The following is a 23,388-nucleotide window of genomic DNA, read 5'->3' as shown; positions in this document are numbered from 1 at the left end:
CATTACTATGAAAAGAAATATTTCTTGAGCCCTTCCCCTGTGCCATATAACATCCTGCATGTTTTACATATATCATTGCATTTCATCCTGATAACAATCATACAAAGTTGGTTTTACTATTATCCCATTTTACAGATTAGAAAACAAAGACTTAGAAAAGACATATAACTTGTCTAAGGAAATATATTATGGGGGGAAAAAAGAACCTTGGGGTTTGAGTAGGATTTGAACTGAGGTCTGTCTCTTTCTAAAGCACATGCTGCTTACCTTTGCCCTGATTGCAGTTGGAAATAGAAGGCTTCCTGATGCCCCTTACCTCACACTTATGCAGGCAAGTTTTATTCTGCCCACTGTAAGACCAGAACCAATTCTTTGTTATGGATTTCAGGCCAGTGTGTCACTATCAAGCAGGAAAGGAAAAGTGGTGGTTTCAATGCTTTCCAAATAGACTCTAAAAAGCTTTCTGAGATTTTTACCTTTTGGCAAACAAAGCGTTGGCTCCTCTGATACATGCACACATTTATTATACCCTTGTGACTGTGGTTTATGTACAAGCAACTTATTTAAAAGAGTTTTTAAAAGACTGAAATGTGATTTCCTTTCTGACAGCAAAGGAAAAACAAAAAGATGTTCTTTGCCCCCCTGTTCTAATCTGTGTTTGGAAGTCAAGTCTGTAGTTCCCAGAACTCTATCACCAGCTTGTTACATTTCCATAAATCTGTCTAAGAATACAACACTGTTCACCCGAAAAAAAATGCAATATAAACTGTAAAACACATGCACGTGATACCTGAATCCAATTCGCCCTCATTTTGTATATAAGTGAAAATAAAGTGATGCTTTAACTCTTAGAAATGACAATATCACATTATTTAGATAAGTGCCACCAAATCATTATTGAAATTCGGATAGCATTTGCCTTACTGGTAAAAGAAAATTACCTGTAATGCATAGTTTAAATAATTACTTTTAAACAAAAGCTTCTTTTCTGCATTGCTTATTTATCTTTTGAGACCAACTCAGCGGGGCTATGTATTTTATTAAAATTGCCTTCAGACGGCTAATGGCAGGGCGTCTGTTAGCACAGGAAACGTGATGGCAGTTTGACTCTTATTCCTAATATTGGGAGTTAGTCCAGACACTTAAGAGCCAGAACTCTGCTGTGCATTTGACTATGTTATCAACACTTTACTTGCTAATGATACTAGTGACAGCATTTCAATATGATGGGTCAGACTTAAATAGGAAAGCTTATAATTGTGCTTACAGAACCAATGAAACTCCCTCGCTCCCACCCCCCCCCCCAAAAAAAAACCCCTTTTACAGCAGATCAGCTGGTGTTAAGCTTCATGACTGGGAATTATTTGGTAAGCTTCTGCTCAATATTTTTTTTCCTTCTCCACTTCCCACCTTGAACGGAGAGCCTCCATCAGCACCTGATATCTACCCGTTCAGAAAATGACAACTGAAAGCCTTCCTGTGGTGCAACTGTGTGCCAACTACCCAGCAGAAGGTCACACTGATGACTCCCCTGTGGCTTTTATTTTCCCCAGGGAAATCCACAGCCAGGGCTGACTGCGTGCCAAATATGCTGAGTGCCACAAACCAGCAGTGCTAAGAACCCCCTATCCTTCTTGATGGGAAGCAGTAAGCAACTGTGCCGAACACCTGTGTCAGCTCGTGTTCCTGGGGACACCCCAGGCAAGCTCTCATTCTGCATTCAGGGATGGGGCTCCCCTCCCCTTACTGGCACTTCTGTCCAAAAACTTCTCAGTAGTTATATAATAGTTATGTTTGTCAGATCTCTATAACATCAGCGTGTTTAACCACCGTTAAGAAGGGTGATTTAAATCATTTGTGAGCTAAATATTTTACTCTAAGTGTCTACAGGGAATCAGCACAATGAATGTTTTTCCTGTTATTGTAAAAGTAAAAACAACATTCCCCATCACTTCCTTTTATAGTTACTCCAACCAACTTGAGGAAGAGGAGACATGCTTCCACAGATAGACAAGATCTAAATCAGTCTTTTTTCCTGTAAGTGACGGAGAATAATGTGCTCAGTTCAACAAGTGAAAATTCTAGTCAAGTATGGGACGGAGAAAAAGTCAGGTGATGAAAGTAAAAGAGTACCTTCCACAGTTAAGACTCAGAAGAATATATGAAAATCAATGAATCAGTGAATCTGTGAATTAATGAAGAAACAAATTAAAAATGAATCAACGGACACCTAAATAATTTTAATACTTCAAAAAAATTCCATTTCAGAAATGATTATATTCTAATGAGAGAATAAAGCTTGCATTTAGTGTTTACTATCTGCAGATCACTCAGGCAGGGCTTTTGCAGAGATTAAAAATAAATAAATGAATAAATAGGAGCGTCGCGGTGGCTCAGTCAGTTGAGATTCTCAATTCAGGTGAAGTCACCATCTCATGGTTTGTGAGTTAGAGCCCTGCATCAGGCTCTGTGCTGACAGCTCAGATCCTGGAGCCTGCTTTGGATTCTGTGTCTTCCCTTCTGTCCCTCCCCAACTCACGCTCCATCTTTCTTTCTCTCTCTCAAAAATAAGCATTTAAAAATGTTTAAAATAATAATAAAATACATACATACATACATACATACATACACACACCAAAGCCAACTTTAGAACCACACAGCAGGTCAAGCAGCAGAATTACAATTCAAAATCCAGAATTTCTTGTATTTCGACTCTTCCATTTGATTTTCTTTCAAAATTCCACATGGCATTCAGACTCTTAGTCTTTCAGGGTATTCCCTCCGCCTGGATTGCCCTTCTTCCACTAAAGAGGAAACTTTTACTGTCAAGTTTAACTTCATGTAGCTTCATTCTCAACTCTCCTGCCACACTCCAGAATCTCTGCATGGACACTTGTGTAAATATATCAGCACTGGCATCATAAATGTAAAGACATAACAATTTGTGTCTCTCCACTAATAAAAGTATAAATAAGTAAAAACAGGTGGCTTTTTCTGATTTCCCACATCCATGACTTGCCTAGCTTTTATTTCAGTTACTCAAGGTTTAAATTCATCCCTTATTGCTCTAGAAAGTCAAACTCTATTGGTTCCATCTTTGAATTTCTGCTTGTATCTGTCCCTAACTGTCTTTATCTTGGTCCTGACTTTCTGGATCTCTTGCTTGATGATTGCATTGGTCTCCTCTCTTCCCCATGTAACCTCTCCTCTCTCATTCAACCTCATACTTCTATTATATTAATTAAGCCAAGCACAGACCTAATCATCACCTACATTTTCTAAACAAAAATTTTAAATAACTTCCTGAGTCCTGTTGAATTAAAAGTCAAATCACCAAACAGTCAAAGTCCTCTTTACAATTTTGAATTATAAAGTCTCTTTATGTTGTAAAGAGCTCAACACATCTTCATAGTCACTATTCTCTTTTGTAAACCTTGTGCCACATCCAAACTCACCCAGGTCCAAAGAGACACTTCAGAGACCAGGACCTTAAATATATAATAGGCAATCCCCCACCACCGACCCCTCCCTCTGTGTCTAATATCTCTGCTAGGAAAATCACATGTATCTTTTAGGACAAGTGCTGTCAGTACTGTCTTCCCTCTGAAACTTTCTTTCTCTTTTCTATGAACTCTTATATAATGTTACACGGTAGCTCTTGTTGAGTCTATATGATATTTTATCTTGCATTATATTTCATTTTGGATATTCAAACTAAATTTATTTAACACATGCTATAAGCAAAATACTTTGAAAGGCGTGTTAGGGTAATAGTGGAGAACAAAACAGATTCCTTCCCATCAAAAAGCAGAGAAGAGTCTTTCAAGGGGAAAAAAAAAAAAAAAAAAGAAGTGTGATGGGAGATGGAGAGTCATTCATGCAGTTGAATGAATCCAAGGACCAACTAAGATAGTGACCAGATATTGCCATTTGGATTAAGTGTGATGGAGGTAATCCAGATAACCTTAGTAAGACTCTGCATGATAGAATTGGAAGCGGACTGAGGAGTGGAAGGGAAGAAAGAAAATGGAGACAGTAAATTGAAACATTAGGGAAATATGTATATGAAGGGAGCTAGAGGAAGAAGTAGGATCAAAGGGACATTTTCGTGTATTTATTTTAAGATAGGAAACTTGAGCATATTTAAATGTTAAAGGTTCCAGTAAAGAAGAAGTTAAAGATACTGGAGTGAAGAATCAACATTTTTTGCACTGCCAGAAAAAGTGAGGCTTAAGCATAGGTGGAGGGATCGGCCCTTCTGGGAGAAGGAAAATCTCCTACATTCCGTGTGGCAGAAGAGAACCAGAGTCACCCTAGGTTCAAGGACAACTGTCAAGTGTGCATGTGAAGTTGAGGTAGGCATGCCCTCTCCCTTGAAACATAATTCAAAGAATAATCTCTTTATTTCTCATTTTATCATAGATGTGATTCTTATTCTTATGATTAAAAGGGAAAGCATTTGAATAAATACAATTTTTCAAATACATATATTTATTTGTTGCATGAATATTCTGGTAGCCAAAAATGGAAATATAAGCTTAGATACAAGTTATATAGTTATAATTTCATTTGTTAATGTATTCACTTAGAAGTTTAAAAAATTATGGCAAATTATTTGGCAATTGGAAACTGCTGCCACAGGACTCATAATAGAAGGCAACCATTAAATTCCTTTTTTAATAGTCAGTTTGATTCTTTCACATGATAGCAATGATAATTTTAGAAACAACTCTTCCTTCCAAGTATCAATAATATCTACTCTAACTGATAATTTTCAAGAAAATAAATATGGAGATGTTGCTTTGTTATTTATATGAAATAATCTCCCTTGTTTTCTCATTTATATTAAAAAAGGCCACTTCTAGTAGAGGTGACTCTTAATTCAACCAACTTTATGTACCATCTAGTATGTACACACTGGCTTAACAAATGTAAAGGAACTCTAGAAGTAACAGTAATAGTATGCTTCTCCCCTTGGGAAAAGCAGTGTTTATCATTTCTAGGCAATCATGTTAAAGACCCCCTGTCAGCTGTAAGTTTCAGAGCTGGTTCTAGAATTCATACTCTCTAATTCCTACTAATCACTCCATGTTTACTCCACATAGATAGTCTAATAGGTCATGTGATAATTATAATAAAGCCACGACATAATTTCAAGCATCTTCCCTTACAAGTGGAAGATAAGATTCATGACTTGTTTGTGGACTTATACAAGGCTATGTAGTTTTTGTTGAAATTATAAATGACAAACAAATGGGAAAATCAGTATGCAAAGTTACAATCAGATGCACATAATTTTTAAATATTACATATCATTGTCATTAATGTCCCTATTATAAAACAATAAGTTATTATACACTGCCAAAAAACATGATTCAAATTCAAAAGAATTATGCAAATTAAGGACATGGAAAAGAAAAATGAGAGCTGCACTATTTAACATTAGCTCCTGGAACACAAACATCAGTCAATATCCTGATCAGATAATGTTGCCCTGATCATTGTTAATTTAAGTCTATTTTCATTCATAATTTATATTCTGTATCTATAGAAATTTTTCAAATGCTTTACGTACCCTGTAAATCTGAGTGATCCTTAAAACATGGGAGCCATATGATGGCCCTTTACTGGCTAAAATCCCTCTAACGATTCCCATCTCATCAGAAGGACAGTCAAGGTCCTGCCACCGTCTACCACACTCTATATAATGGATTCTACCTCATCCCTCCCATTTTCATCTCTTATTTGTCCACTCCTTAATCTTTTCTGCCACATTGCCTTTCTTGAGAATCTTTCAACATACCAAGTTTAAAGAGTGTCTCTTCACCATGTATATCCAAATGCCTCCCTCTCTCTGTTTGCATTTGCTCTTCATTTTCTCCTTAGCAGAAAGACTTTCCTCACACACAATATCTGAAATAGTCTCCCATCATTCTCTATTTACTCTGCTTTATTTACTTCTTAATGTGTATCCCCATTAATATATATGGTTGACTCTTAAACAACATGGGTTTGAACTACATGGGTCCATTTATATGTGGATTTTATTATAGCTTGGGACTATAAACATATTCTCTTCCTTATGACTTTCTTAACATTTTCTTTTGTCTACCTTACTTTATTGTAAGAGTACAGTATATAATACATATAACACACAACATATGTGTTAATCAATTGCTTATGGTATTGATAAGGCTTCTGGTCAACAGTAGACTATTTGTAGTTAATTTTTTGGGGAATCAAAAGTTATATGCAGATTTTCAACTGCTTGGGAGGAGAGCACTCCAAGCCCCCACATTATCCAAGGATCAACTATATATTAAAATCTCCACTTTATGTTTTCTTCCACTAGAATAAAAGCTTCAGGAGTATAAGAACTTCTGTTGTGTGAATGAAAGAATGAATGAATAATCATCCTTCCATTTCATCCAGCCAAATAGGAAACGTCTCTAGAGAAACAACAGTTAAAAGCGAAAAGGAAAACAAACACTTAAAGTTCTTGATTTCTTCATATATCAGTATAATCCAAAGTCAAGTATTAGTATCAATTATATTTTATATAAATTATAAATTGGTGGATATGTCAAATAATGATACTTTTTATGTCTGTGCACAAAGTTGTGTGCAGAATTGTAAGTATCCCATAAGCTACAAGGCAGAATAATGCAGTAGGCCTGCATCATGCCAAGAAAACACTGATTTGCTTCTGTTATGATTTTATATGACACTGGGTGGAGATTTAAGTTTGTAAAATAGGTAAATTGGATTGGATTCTATCTCCCAAGAGTAGGGGATCTATAAGGTATTTGTTTCTTCCTTCTCGAAGTTGGTTCCAAGCATGTAAAACTCAACAACTATATTCTATTTAAGGTCAATACTCATATATTAGCTGGATGCCAAGAAAACCTACCATTTTTGGCTTTAAGTTATTTCTTTCCAAGGTTTAGTTGAAAACTAGTTGTCAGCAGAAATTTTGGAAAGGTCTATCACCAGAAAATTCTTTCTGAAAGTATTGCCCAAAAGGATATCTCAAAGCTACAAGAATCAGGACAGACATACTTATAAATCTAGTCAGTTAGAAATATCATTCTGAATACATCTCTTTGTAGCACTCTTACCTAATTTACCTAAGAACAGAAACTTAGGCATATTCATTGCATCAAGATATACTTGAAATTATCTCTCCTTTAAGCTGGAGGGTAGTGTTCTTTCAATAAATAACAATAATAATCGGTCCGGTCCCTGATGTTAATGCTAGGAAATAACTAAATCTGTGAATCACCCAGGCAGAACTCTGAGCTTAGCTCCTTTCTGAATACGCCTTTTTACTAAAACAGTTGTGACCAGAAGCATTTTTCCCTCTGTGTGATGAAAACCGAAAAACTCAATGAAAGTTGCTCTATAAGAGACCTGGATTTGAAGGAGCTAAGTTAGACTCTGGGAGAGCTGTGGAAGTGACAGACATGACAGAAAGGTAAAGGCTCTCCAAGCTTCCACAAATAATTAAGCAATTGTACTGAGAGATGTAATCACTGTTTAATACAACTGGGAGAGTCCACTGAGGCCGGGGATGACCACATTAGTCACGCATGGGGACATTCAGGGCAATGGAGACCCTAAAGGCTACCACGGCTGCACCTTAGTGAGGAAGATGACAACACTAAACCTTCAACAATGGTGACAAATGTTCAGAGTAGACCCTTTGACTGTTGGGATCTTTCTATTTACATAGAAATTGTATTTTAATTAACCTTCATTTTATACACAGTAGTCAACTCTCAGCACTTAAAATTAGTGCGAGCAAACAGACTGTCTCTAAAGTCAAAAGCTTTTAGAAGTGGACCCAAGCCCAGAGAATATAGCAGAAAAGAAAGGAAACTTGACATTAATAACCCAAGTGTTATTACAATAATTTAATGTTAGTATAATTACTCAGTAACATTTTATATGTTTGAAGTTCTGATTCTGGAAAAGTTATCAAGTAATTTTCATCTAAGAACAGTTTATATGAGAATAAGAGAAATCAGGGTATCTATAGAACTTATTAGTTAAGAGATTTTCTTCTATTCCTGAAAGTTCATTTGAATTATTATTATTTTAACCTTCAAATTCTAAAAAAAGAATACCCAAATGCAAGTCTTTTTACATAAAGGTGTCAGTCATGATTTGCAAAACTGAGAACATACCAAGTAAGCATGTTCAAGAAAGAAACAAGTGGCAAGAGACTTGAGAACTCTAGAATTGAGGGCAAAAGAATGAACAGCAAATGATAATGCAAATGTCCTGACCTGCAAGCCTCCCAGGCCAATCTCTCCCACTCCGGATGTCCTTGATGTTATCTATTTCTTGCAATGCTAAAAATTAAAAAAAAAAAAAAAAAGGAAAGAAAAGTAGTGAGAAATCAAAGTAATTCCAAGATACTCAGGTGAACAAATCAATCATCACAAAGAGAGTTAAACAAACTTTCCACTACAAAACTTTGAAAGAAATATTAAATCGTTTCATCATAATATTTTTTTTCTAGATCAGAGTCATAGCCACACAGCAATGTCAGACTTACAAGACAGGGCTGGTTAGTGGCTGACGGATGAATAATGAATGAACAGCTAAAACACAAATTTTATAAATGACAGTCAAGATATAATGACAATTGAAATGTAAAAATGTGAGCCAGTTATTCTAGAGTTGTATTAAAATTTAAAATTCTTCATATTATTCTTTAAATTCTTTTAAAATTCTTCATATTATTGGGGCAAGTCTGACTCTTGATTCTGGCTCTGGTCACCATCTCCCTGTTGTGAGATTGAGCCCCACGTCAGGCTCTGTGCTCAGCACAGAGCTTAAGATTCTCTCTCTCCCTCTTCTTCTCCCCATCTCCTGCTCATGTGCATGCACGCATGGTCTGTCTCTCAAAAAAAATTTTTATAATCTTTATATTATTCAGTCATGTAAACATATGTATAAATATGTAACTCTGGGCCTCCTTTTGTAGAGAAAAACAATTTTAACCTTCTTTATATTCCTTGATGGTTAACTTAAAATACACTTATAATGCAACATTTTTTTATAGCCGCAGTACTTTATGGAAAACATCCTAATGGGCCCCAAAATTTATTAAATATAGATTATTACTTATCACAGCATAGTGCTATACTATACTAGGACACTAAGTTGTATAGAAATAAAAGTTTGCAAACTCATTAGATAATTTCGAGATTAAAAACAACAGGAAGAAAAACAGCAAAATAAAAACAGAAACATTTATACCCACTCTTTCAGAGTTATACTCCAGTGTCATAAAGACCAAGGTTTAATCATTGGTCCATGACCTAAGAGCTACATGTCTTTGGAAATTTATCTAACCTCTTGGAGGCTTATTTTCTTGTTCTATAAAAGATCATTTCATTTCGTTTTGTCATGAATCCAAAAAATCCAAGAATTTCAAAACATATAACTGTTTTATCATGATTTTTTTATTTATTTATGGATGTAGAATACTTTTTTTATGGATATGTTCATCATCTATTCTATCATTTCAAGTTTGGGCTCCAAAATGTTTAGTTATTGTTTAAAAATGTTTAAACATTAATGATTTTTGTGATAATACTTATGATTATGAAGTTGTACAAATATAAACTACATACATTTCCTGCCCTAGGATGGTAGACTTACCTGTATTATCGACCAGATTATGTGGTCAGTATTCTGTGTGTGTGTGTGTGTGTGTATGGTGTGTGTGTGAGAGAGAGAAAGAGAGAGAGCAGAGAGAAAGAGAAAGAGAAAGAAAGAGAGAGAACAACATAAGTGAGTGGGGGAGGGCTAAGGAGGGGCAGGAGGAGAGGGAGAGAGAGAATCCTCAGCAGGATCCATGTCCAGCAAAGAGTCTGATGCAGAGCTCCATCTCATGACTATGAGGCCATGACCTGAGCCAAGCTCAAGAGCTGGACACTTAACTGACTGAACCTTCCAGGTGCACCATGTCGTCAGTATTTTTAAAAAGACTTAAAAATGATACTTTGAGGATAAGAGAACTACACTTCTAGAATGCTAGTCTAAAATACTATAACCAGAGGTTCGGACGTGATCTAGGGCCACATTACTTATATAACTTTTGATTATTAGTTTATATAAGACTTTTCGTGTTTAAAAGGCTCCATAATTTTGGGTGATTTCTGGAGTACCTAAAGTCTTTTACAGTATATAAAATAGTAAAAAGGAATTATTCACCAAGACCCACTGGGATTTATCCTCAGAATATAAAACTGATTTAACATCTAAATATCAAGTAATATAACATAACACACTAATACAATAAAAACTCATACAATTATTCAATAGATCTAAAAAAAACACTTGACAGAATCCAACACCTTTCCATGATAAAAACACTCAACAAACTAGCAATAGAAGAGAACTTCCTTAACCTAATAAAAGAGCTTCTACAAAACCCCACAGCTGTTATACTTAATGATAAAAGACTTACTGCTTTCTCCCCAGATCAGGAATAAAACAAGGATGTCCACTCATACTCCTTGTATTCAATATTGTACTGGAGGTTACAGCCAGGTTGTTAATAAAGAACAAGAAATAATACACATCCAGATAGAAAAGGAAGAAGTAAAACCAGCTATTTGTAGATAACATTATGTTTTTATTTAGAAAATCCAAAGGAATTCACTAAAAAACTATTAGAACTAATGAAAAAGTTCAGTGAGGTTACAGGATACTTGATCATTCAATTAAATTTTTGTATACTAGCAATGAACAGTCTGAAAATAAAATTAAGTAAACAGCTCTACTTACAACAGCATGGAAAAAAATAAAGCACCTAAGTATAAATTTAGTAATAGAAGAGGAAGACTTGTACATTAAAAACCAAACACTACTAAAATCAAATGGAAAGACATCCCATATTCATGGATCAGAAATTTTAATATCCTTAAAATGAAGATACTCTCTAAAGTAATCCATAGATTCAACAGACCCCTATCAAAATTTCAGCTGGCTTTTTTGATAGAAACTGACAAGCTGACCATAAAATTCATATGGAAACCAAGAGATCCAGTTTAGCTAAAACAGTTCCAAGAAGGAAGAAAAAAAGTTGGGGAATATAACCTTCTCAACTTTAAAACTTAAGACAAAGATATAGTAATCAAGACAGTGTGGTACTGGCACAAGGATACAAATACAAATCAATGAGTGGCACAGAATTGAGAGTATAGACATAAACCCAGACATTTATGGTCATTTGGTTTTTGACATACTTGCCAAAATACTGGAGGAAAGAAATCTGGTCTGTTGTGAATAAAACTGTTTTCTTAATTTCTTTTTCCTGATTCATGGCAGAGAGCTTCAAAAACCTTTGGAATTCACTGAGTGATAGGCATGCCTTTGTTATGCCACGCTTGCCTCATACCAGGGCCCCTAGAGAGCTTCAGGATGGGAGAAGTTGTAGAAAAAGCAGCCATGTGATTTGGGGACTGGAACTACAAGAACCCCAGCACCCAGACTCTAAGGAGAGGGGCTTGACACTGAGTTTAATCACATGGTCAATGTTTTAATCAATCATGTCTATGTAATGAAACCTTAATGGAAGCTCTAAACAATGAGACTCGGAGAGCTTCCTGGTGAGCACTGATGTTTGGGAATGTGGAGCACCCTGTGCTCAATACTCTTCCAGACATGTCCTATGTAAATCTTCACCTGAGTTACTCATTTGAATCCTTTATAATAAAACAATCATAATAAGTATAGCACTTCCATGAGTTCTATAAGTCATGCTAGTGAATTACTGAAGCTGAAGGAGTATTGTGGGAACTCTGAAATTTGCAGCCAATTCTGCCAGGGAGAAGGACCCATTGCCTGGGGATTGTACTTGCAGTTACCTCCTGAATAAGGGCAATCATTGGGGGCCTTACACTTTAACTTTTGGGATCTGACACTAATCCCAGATATTGTCAGATTGAATTGAATGACAGGACACCCAGTCTGTCATCTGAGAATTAGTATTAGAACATGATAGTCTTTTCAACAAATGGTGGGGAACAAATGGATATATATATATGCAAAAGAATGGAATAGGACCCCTATCTCAATCCTATGCAGAAAAGTAACTCAAATTGGATCATACAACTAAATGTAAGAGTTAAAACTATACAACTCTTCGGGCGTCTAGGTGGCCATCAAGCATCTGACTCTTGATCTCGACTCAGGTCATGATCTTATATTTCACAAGATCAAGCCACGCATGGGGTGCTGTGGTTATAGTGAGGAGCCTGCTTGGGATTCTCTCTTTCCCCCTCTCTATGCCCCTCCACTGCTTGCACACAAGCAGGTGTGCACTCTCTCTCTTTTTCTCAAAATAAATAATAATAATAATAATAATAATAATAAACTATGAAATTCTTACAAGAAAATGTAAATATTTATTATCTTGAGTTTGTCAATGGTTTCTCAGACACAACACCAAAATATAAGACAAGTAAGAAAAAATTGATAAATGGGACTATATCAAAATATAAAACCATTGTGTTTCAAAGTACACAACCAAGGAAGTGAATGAATGAATAAACGAAATTAGGTATATCCATATGATGGGATATTATTCAGCCATAAAAAGGAATAAACTACATGTTCCAACCTGAATGAATCTTAAAAATATACCAAATGAAATAGAAGCCGTAACAAAAGACCATATATTGTATGATTCCATTTATAAAAAATGTCCAGAATAGGTAAATCCATGGAGACATAGAGACATGAAGACATTTTAGCAGTTACCTAGAGTGACAGGGGAAGTAGATTTGGAGAGTAGTGGGGTGTGACTATTAATGAGTCTGCAGCTTTTGTCAGATTAAAATGTTCTAAAATGATATTGTGATAACAGTGAACAACTCCTTGAATTTACTAAAATCACTGAATTACATACTTTAAAATGAATAGATTATAAAGTGTTTAAACTATAATTCAACAAGACAGTTTTTAAATAATTACATAGTATAAAACAAAGAGGCATTAATTCAATTTTATTCCCATTTCTAAAAGGAAAAGTATAAACATATGCCTTGAAAAAAATCTAACTGTGTTAGAACACCTGGATGGCTCACTCACTTAAGCGTCCAGCTCTTGATTTTGGCTCAGGTCATGATCTCAAGGTCGTGAGATCCAGCCCCATGTCAAGCTCATGAAGCCTGCTTGGGATTCTCTCTATTCCTCTCTCTCTGCCCCTTCTCCCACTTGGTCTCTCTCTCTCTCTCTCTCTCTCTCTCTCTCAAAAATAAATAAACTTAAAAAATTTTTAAAATCTAACCATGCTAAGATAATACATAAGAAATCTTACACCTTGGTAGACTAATTCTTTACAGATAACATTAATGCCATGCCAAGTTTAAATACCACTAATAAATAATGGGAAGATGTTCTACTTTTAACTTCAGAGATTAGTTTTTCCACATAGCTCAAGTATTATAATACAATCCAAGTATAATTGTCACTTTATCAGGACTGATAGTGAAGGGAAAAAAAAGTTTAATCCAAACTATGGTGATATTGTAGGATATAATTTGTTAAAAGTTGTAACTCAAATAGATACTTCAGTGATTTTAGAATTCTTTACTTAAGAATGACTGTTAGGGGTGCCTGAATGGCTCAGTTGGTTAAGCATCTGACTCTTGATTTTAGCTCAGGTCATGATCTCACAGTTTGTGAGTTTGAGCCTTTCATCAGGCACCATGCTAACAGTGCAAAGCCTGCTTAAGATTCCCTCTCTCTCTCCCTCTCTCTCTCTCTCTCTGTCCCTCCCCTGCTTTCTTTCTCTCTCTCAAGATAAATAAATAAACAAAAAAAATAATCACTGTTATAAAGTTTTAGCTGCCAAACAAAACTAGGTAAGTATAGGAGAAAATATACACTTTAAAAATATCAAATTTCAGAGACATAAAATTGAAGTTTCCCAATACTATCTATTTAATTAACTTTTAATTTTAATATGAATTCATTAAAACATGGGATCAACATTATTCTATGGGGCTGTCTCAAACTGACCCAATTTCATAATGGTAAGAGTTATATGATTAAGCGGCTTCATTCCAGTTATGTAACCTACAGTGGCTAATCTCTTTATTTAATACATGTTTGACTATTCAAGCATATTTTCTGCTATTGGAATTTAAATAAGTTCCATTCCCTTCCCTAAAATTCATTCACACAAAAGTACCTGAGTACTTATTGTAAGATATTGTATACATTATCAAGTAGAACACAGAGATAAAAAGAACATGTGTTTTGGGATTATCCCAGAATGGAGTTATAAGTTCGGACCTTGGCTTACAGGTTGTAAAACCTTTCTGAACTTTAGTTTCCTCAAATTCAAGGTGATAATTAATTGGACTAATGTGTTTACAGAGTCCCAAAGTAAACATTAATCCCTCCTTTTTCTGTTTACTCTGAAGGCTAGAAAGATAAATCACACATGGTTTTTGTACTTGAGAAGTTAATAGTATAGTAAATATTATAATGTGTATAAATGAATTAAATAGGTGAAAAATTTTAAAGTAGGAATTTCCAGTGATAAAATAAGTGAGATGATCCATACCAGATACACATAACATAGCATCATCATGATCACCAAATGGAAATAAAATTTATTTATTTGATTACCAAGCTAATTAAATAATATTAAGTAAAAAAAAAAAAATAGATCATTTTAGTTCGTTCCCAGGAAATTCTGAGTGATTGAAAGTTAAGTTGAACTTTATAGAAAATATATTTACTTTTAAGTATCATTCCTTAAGATAATGAAAAAAAATACCACATCTCCTCTATTGAGAATTTGGTAACTCTGGCTATTCTAGCTCCAGCACTTTTTCATGACCAGTAGAAAGTTATTTTATGTCTTGGTTTCTTTACTTTCTCATCTTTTATAAAAGAATTTTAATAATGCATGCCTTATAGGGTGTTAATAGTATTAAGTGAGTTTATGCATTTCAAATTCAAGAGTTCCTGGTCTATTGAATACCCCTATTATTGTACATAATCAATGTTATAACATCCTTTTACTCTTATTAAAATCATTCATGCCATAGCAAATAGGTACAGGCATTTTAATTAAGTTTTAATTACATTCAATGGGAAGATGAAATGTCATAAGAGAAGATTACTTGTATATACATATTGGAAAAACTAGGTTTTTTTTCTTTATAACACTCATAATGGTAAGCAGAATGAAGTTCTATGATTGGATAGCACTATACTGTGTACCTTTGCACAGGCAGAGAATGAAGGATTTCTCCCAAAGGAAAGGACTTGCATGGGTGGTGCTGCGTACTGAAGTACGAAACAACAGTTGCCTACTTGTATCTATCTACTATGTAAATAGAAATGGTCTTTGCTATAATTCAGACATTTTAATTTACCTGAACTCAGAAGATATTAGCCTAAGGGGCAATTTATATAAAATTAGAATTCTTTCATTAAAAAGCCCTTACAAGACTGAAGGGAGTTTCCTCCCCCTCACCTTCCACATCTACTTGGCCATTGAATCATGATCATCCCATCTTTTAAGTATCTACAAAATTTGTCCCTTCCCCTCCGTTTCAATAGCTATTGCTCTTCTCTACACTCTTATTCTTCTCTCACATGACTATTATATGTTCCTTAGCTGGTTTCCTTGCTCCAGTCCCAAACTCTACACATGGGGCAACTTGACCATGTTATTCAATTCTTCTTTACCTATTCTCCCTCAAGACTCAGTCAAGGAGCACCTGGGTAGTTTAGTCAGTTATGCCTTTTGTGAGACACAGCCCAGCATCTGGCTCTGTGCTGACAGCCAAAATGTTACAATGCTAGTTTTAGAATTACAGAAATTTCTTACTTTTTTCTTTAGCTAATCTACATTTTCTAAACATTTCACCAATAAATTAAATAACTTTTATAATAACATAATATTATTAAACAGAATAACAAAAAAATTCATACAAATTGTATATTGCTATTTAAGTGGGGGAAGAAAGGATATTTAGAAAGGTTCTCTCAGTCAGCACTTAGTGACCTCATAACTTGATCTTTCTCCTCAGCACACAGATGCCCTCTTGAGCACTGTATACAAGTCCATTTCCTGTGTAGTAGCCAAAAGTCTTTCAAAAAACCATTTATTAGTGGGGCACCTGGGTGGCTCAATCAATTAAGCATCCAACTCTTGATTTTGGCTCAGGTCATGATCTTACAGTTAGTGAGTTCGAGCCCATGTTGGGTTTGGCACTGGCAGTGCAGAGCCTGCTTGGGATTTTCTCTCAAAATAAATAAACTTTGAAAAATTAAATAAATAAAATAAAACATTTATTATTTTATTACATATTAGATACCTTATCTGCACCGACTTCTTACTTCATAGCCACCAATCAAGTGTGCATTATTAACACTTAACAAATGAGAATACTGAGGTGAATGTAAATGCCCATAATTACACGGTCAGCATGGAGCAGAGCTGGAACTTGAACCCAAGACTGCCCGACATCATAATCCATTTTCTTTCCAACAGACCACATAGACCTCTTCAAAATATACCTGTTTATGTATCAATCCCCATTTCATTTTCTTTGCAAGTATTTGCTAATACAGTAAAATCTTGGATTGCAAGTAATTTGTTCTGTGAGTGTTCCACCAGATAGATAAGCAAACATTTCTAATAAATTTTAACTTGATAAACAAGTGATGTCTTATAATATGCTTATTACATGGCACCAAATGTCACATAATCACAACTGAGCCAATAGTTCTCTCTCTCTCTCTCTCTCTCTCTCATTGTGAGATTATAGGTGATCGTCTCCCATGCTTGGATGCTCCATCTCAACCCGTGGTGTTTGACAGAAATCAGTGATTTTTCAGAACATTGGAAGGTACCCACAACTGGCATTAGTGTATTTTTGTCACTTCAAAGCACCTATGGGCAGTCCTCTGCTTTTTCATGCAAGAATAAGCTTAGGAATGTTTTGCTTCATTCTAGGTCAGGCTGCTTGAAGATACAGAACCTTTCCTTTGCTGCCTTATTGCCAGTACATTAAATACAGTATATGACAAGAGTTTATTAATACTGTACTGTATTAATACTGTACATTCAACCTCTGTGTGAGTGTATACAATGGCCCCCATGCAGAAAAAGATTCCATTGAACATTGAGCCAATAGATAGCAATGATTCCATTAGTAATAGTGAAAGTCATCCTACACAATAACTTCCTCTTTCTTATCTCCTTCACACCAGCCACAAGGTTTTCAAAGGTAAGTGCAGGTTAATTTTTCTTTATACTTTGTGTATTATTTTGTATTGTATTATAGTATCATAATCATCTTATATGAATAATTTTTGGTTGTGGAAAGAATCATCTGAGTTTCCATTATTTCTTATAGGGAAATATAAGAAAGGGAAATATGTGCTTTGACATACAAGTGTGTTGGATTACATGCATGCTTCTGGAATGAATTATGCTCACAAAGTGTTACTGTATATCAAACAAAATTAGTATTACTAGTGTAGAAATTAGCTAGTCAGGTTACAGTGGGAAAAATACAAGAATTGGAGGACCCCCCTGCACATGTCACTACCCCTCTTCCTTTAATTTCCTGCATAGCACCTACCATCTCCAAAACTAGTTTGTTATGTGACCTTACCTATTTTCTCCATTGCTTTACCTCTAGCACCTAAAAAGTAACCAATATATATTTATTTTTTTAATGTTTTATCTATTTATGTGTGTGTGTGTGTGTGTGTGTGTGAGAGAGAGAGAGAGAGAGAGAGAGAGAGACAGCGTGAGCAGGGGAGGGTCAGAGAGAGATGGAGATACAGAATCTGAAACAGGCTCCAGGCTCTGAGCTGGCTGTCAGCACAGAGCCCAACGTGGGGCTTGAACCCACAAACTGCAAGATCATGACCTAAGCCAAAATAGGATGCCTAACTGACTGAGTCACCCAGGTGCCCCAAAAGTAAGTGATTTCAATTGGAGTTTAATACTTAGTGGATGAATATTCATGAGAACAGGTGAAAATTCTTCTCTTTACTAAGCTATGTGTATCTTGACAAATGTATTAGCATCGCAGCTTTTAAATTTTCATTTATTTAATGCAATACTGCGTACAGTTTTTAGGAGTTTAAATTCATTCAGTTGATAACTACTTGAGCACCTACTATGTAGCAGATATCCTAAGCAATGTGATAATAATATCAAACAAAACAACAGGAAAAATCTTTCATGTAAGATACTGTAAGATAGAGTCTGGTGTATGAAGAAAAACAAGAATATAACAAAATATGTTACATGGTGATCAGTATTTCAGTGACAAAAGAGCTTGTGGTTAGAAATCTGAAAAGATAACTCTATGACAGGGTAACTGAGAAAGAAGACATTTGAGTAAGGAGATGAAAGAGTAAGATTTATATATATTTGGGAAAGAACTTTTCAGGTGGTGGGAATAGCATGCCAGCATGACTTTATTTTCAGAGTGGGTGTAATACAGTGAATGAATGTGAGTTAACAGGAAATGAGATCAGATAAGTGAGGGAGGGGCAAGGGAGGATGGTGTAAGGCCTCGTAGGCCATTGTAATAATACTGGCTTATATTCTCAGAAAAATTAGCAGCCATTGAAGGGGTCTGAGCAAAAGTGGAATATTCTGTGGGCAACTTCTCTTTGTCCTGACCATCAAGCCCATGTTTATTTTGCATCTCTAAATGGCAGGAGTAATTCCCAGAACGTTTGAAAACTAAAATGATACCACTTATTTTCATAGCTATGCTACAATAGATTGGAGGTAGGTTTACTTTTTTTAATGTTTATTATTTTTGAGCGAGAGAGAGACAGAGCATGAACAGGGGAGGGTCAGAGACAGAGGGAGACACAGGATCCGAAGCAGGCTCCAGGCTCTGAGCTGTCAGCACAGAGCCCAGTGTGGGTTCAAACCCATAAACCGTGAGATCATGACCTGAGCCAAAGTCGGCACTTAACCGACTGAGCCACCCAGGCGCCCCTGAAGGTAGGTCTAAAGAGTCTATTTTAGGGGTGCCTGGGTGGCTCAGTCAGATAAGTGTCCGACTTCATGATCTCACGGTTTGTGGGTTCGAGCCCCGCATCGGGCTCTAGGCTGACAGCTCAGAGTGTGGAGCCTGCTTTGGATTCTGTGTCTCCCTCTCTCTCTGCTCCTCCCCTGCTCATGCTCTCTCACTCTCACCTACTCTCACTCTCACCTGAAAAATAGAAATAAACATCAAAATTTTTTTTAAAAAGAATACTAAAAAAGAGTCTATTTTAATATTTCAAGCAATAGTTTGTGTTATCTTAAGCCAGAATGGTAGTGGTCAATTCAGAATATATATTTTGGAAGAGAGGATTTGCCAGTGAATTGGATATGGATGTGAGTGAAATTTAGAAGTCCAGGATGACTTGTAAGTGTTTGGAATGAGCAAATAGGTTGCTATTCACTGAAACCGTGAAGACTGAATATGGATGAAGCAGATTTTGTGAAGAAAGCAGGAATTCAGTCAAGACACATTAAGGACTATCGTGTGAAAACAGATATATCTATATGTAATGTAAGAATTTTGTAAAATGAGGTAATGGGCAGTATTTCTGAACTGACGGAATTTGTGAGAGTGCTTTTTTATGCAGGGATAAAGTTAACAGAAATACACGTTAATTAAATACATAATTGCTAGTAACTAATCATAATATATGAACGAGCTTAAGCAACTGGATTATATCAAGAAAAGTTTTTGTTATTGTTGTTGTTGGTTTTAAAATATAATCCAAAGGAATGAGTCTAATTGTGGAATTTCAAGCAATAAATGGTGTGTTAGGCAGCAGGCTTTTAATGCTCTTAAAATCCCACCAGGCCCATATTACTTGGAGTAGATGTCCTACAGTGAGATTAGGCTCAGCCTTGGGAAAACAGTGGGGGCGCAACTGTCCTGAGCCTCACTCTGACTCATAAGTACCACCACTTCCAACGCTGTGGAGTCAACAGTCAATACGTGCAAACCTTTCCATATCTATGGTCAATTTAAGGATCTCAGAGGAAAAGCTCTTATCTGGACAAGGGTTAGACACTCTTTAGCAGTTGAATTTAGTTGTTCTTCATAGACAGATGAATTATCTGAATCAAGGCAATGAGCTAAATGACACAACACACAATTTAGAGTTGGCAGGAGAAGGATCCAATTGCATGACTGCTAGAACTTTTCCCTAGTGAAATCACTCCACCTGCTCACAAGAGTAGAAAGGTTGCATTTTGAACAGCAATGCTCATCATAGGAACATGAAGTTTCTCTCCAAATGTGTTGTTGAATAGCCACACTCATATAGTCAGAAACCTTCCATTCTCTTTAGACTTCCATCACATTTATGAACATTTTATCTCAATATTTTCTATTAGCAGCCCCTATGATTGGATACAAGGGAAGTATCTGCATTCAGAAGGAAGTCCTTGCACTCACACATATACATGAGAGCACTCTGCTTCCTTCAGAACATGGTATCGTTTTCCAGAAGGCCTGGACCTGTTGTTTGATGCCCACCCTCTTCCTCTCTGCAACATCAGTGGAGGGGAGGTGGATGCAATGCAGTCAGACTGCATCTCCAATCATCAGTTGGCTAAAGTTAGAAAGCTCAGGCGAAGGTGGTCACTTGAACTGAAGTGGGAAGGAATGTGATAAGGAAGTGCTAGCGGCAGACAGATGCCCCGGGGGCTTTACATTGTTGTTTCACAGAAGGATGTACTGTGTCATAATGAATTACCGCTAATTTGAGCCAGCAGTACTGTTAGATTGAGCCCAGCAACCCAGAATGACAAACGGTGCCTGCAAGATCACCTAATGAGGGGACAGGACTGCTCCATAGCACTGCTTCACTCAATTAGTGGACAAGGCTTTTAATGCTGCTCTGCACAACTAAAGCAATTTTGATTACTTAGAGCTAAGTCTCCATTTAGAATGTTTCGGAAGCTGAAGCAGGGTTGCTTTCTATTTTCCCCCTTTTCATATAATTTATCTTGAGAGTATTTGAATGGTAATAAGCTATTTGAAAGCCAATCACATTATTTCCTATTTTTCCCTAAGTAATATTGAAATACATTTTTTTAAAGTTCAAATGATAGAATTTACTCTAGCAAATGAAATGTAAATAAGATAGCAAATGATTAAGGATATGCAGAGGGTATGTGTGTATATGTGCATGTGTGTGTGCGTGCTCGTGTGTGTGTGTGTGTGCGGGCACTATGCGTGTCTCTTCGTGCCAGAATTACAGTTGGTGAATTTCATTTCATCAGCCAACATTATCAGGAGGGTTGCATATTTATTCTATATATCCACATTTTTAAAAAAATTCCAGATCTTGCCTTCTTTGGCTGGGAGCACTTATATTTCATAGCTTTTGATATGGGGAACTGACGTTTCTACTTGGTTATTTTTTTTCACTATGTCACTGCATGATGAAAAGCACTCATATGTGTAACGATACAACTTTCTTTAATATCATGATCACTGACTTAAAACTAAACAGAGGCTTCGTAAATTCCTCTCATTCTCATTAGAAGTACATAGGGTGCTCACTCTATATCACTACAGTCATCTTCTGGCTTTCTACCTATGCAGTGTATTTAATTCTCAGACTGCTTGTACTCAGTGAAATTCTATGAAATTTTGCCTATTTAAGGAGAAGGTCATTGAGTAAAAGGAATTACTCAAGTGCTAGACACGAAGCAGGTGTCAATAAATTTTTATTAAACTGAACACAAATTCTACACCGATAAAGAAGTAAACCCCATGATTTGCATGCCCTTCTTCCTTTGCTTCCCTCAGGTGAACAGCAACATCAGGATCAAAAGTTGAGAGTATGACCCTATAAGTGTACCTAACCCATCATCAAATCATGGGTTCCCCTCCCCCCGCCAATTGCCTAAAGTAGGCACGATACAAACCAATTTTTAAATAATGTACATTTTCCCGTTTTTGTTTTATTAAAGAGGTATATGACCATGCTGAAGCAGTGATCCAGAGCAGAAGCTAGGAGAGGTTTAAAATATTAACATTTTGAGCCACTAGAAAACCCATTAGATGAATAAATTAACTATTATTGAACCTTAGTTTCCTTCTTCCTTTCTATAGTCATGTTTCATTTTCTTAAAATAATTTTACTAATTACTACCCTCTTGGCTCCAAAAGGTTAACCCCAAAGGCATGTTATCCTTTCAGGGAGATGGTTATGTATTAGTAGAAAATGGTACATTATTGGCATTTTCTAGTAAATAAAAAGAAAAAAAAAACAATGTGGCTCAGGAAGCAAGTAATATTTCCTATAATGTATGTTTTTAATAATTGTATAAAGACTTCGAAATTGGCAAAGAATATGCACTGATTCTGTACCCTCCTCTCCTGAGAATACATGATATAAAATCACATCATTGGCTCAAATTATTGCCAAAACGAGAAAACTATTAATAGTTTCACTTATTTTCCTCTCTTGTCAAAAGGACTACAAGGATGGGAGAGGAAGAAGTGATTCTTGGTATGTATAAATGAAAGAAAATAACAATTAAGGAATAAATTTAATGGGAAAGAAAAGAAATAAATACATTTAATGGGAAATGCCAGTGATAGATACAAAGCAATAGGCATCAATCGCTTAAGTGCTTCCCCTTCATTGCCTGGTACCAACAACAGCCACCATTCAGCTTTCCATCCCATGTTAGTATCAAATATCACAGATATTTTCCCATTCCCATGCCACACATGATACTTGCATTTCCCAAAAGTCAAAACCATATATAAAGGTAACTCTAAGGACTTACTTCCATCCCTATCCTTTCTATTTGCTTCCATCCACACATTATATGTAATTATTTTTATTAACTCTAGCTTATCCCTCCTGCATTTTTTGTAAAAATAAGCAAATATGCATTTATTCTTATTTGTTCTTTCTTGTGAAAAATATAGCAGACTCTATACTATGAGTAAAGTAGAGAAAAGTAAAGAGTCTATACATACTCTCTGAAGTTTTTAAAATTTTCACTAACAATGTATCTTGGAAATGCCTCCATACTAGTGCCCCATTATTTTTTACAGCTGCATGATACTTCAGTATATGGACATACTTTCATTTATTCAAAGGATGGAGATTTAGGTTATTTTACAGTGTTTTGAAATGGCAAATAATTTCATAATTAAGAACCTGCATAAGTAGTTTTTTAAACCCTCATAGGATTCCCAGAAAATCACTGGTGGGGAAGGAGGCTTCCTGAGTCTACTTTACATTCTCTGCAGCTGTCGGTTGCTTCTACATTTCTGATATGGAAAAGGAGTAGGATTGGGAAGCCTCAATAACCTTTGATGTTTTCACTAGAGCTCA

Source organism: Hyaena hyaena, unplaced genomic scaffold (assembly GCF_003009895.1).
Source record: "Hyaena hyaena isolate Hyena2069 unplaced genomic scaffold, ASM300989v1 scaffold_143, whole genome shotgun sequence".
Classification (NCBI taxonomy): domain Eukaryota; kingdom Metazoa; phylum Chordata; class Mammalia; order Carnivora; family Hyaenidae; genus Hyaena; species Hyaena hyaena.
Note: the sequence above shows the minus strand (reverse complement) of the source record.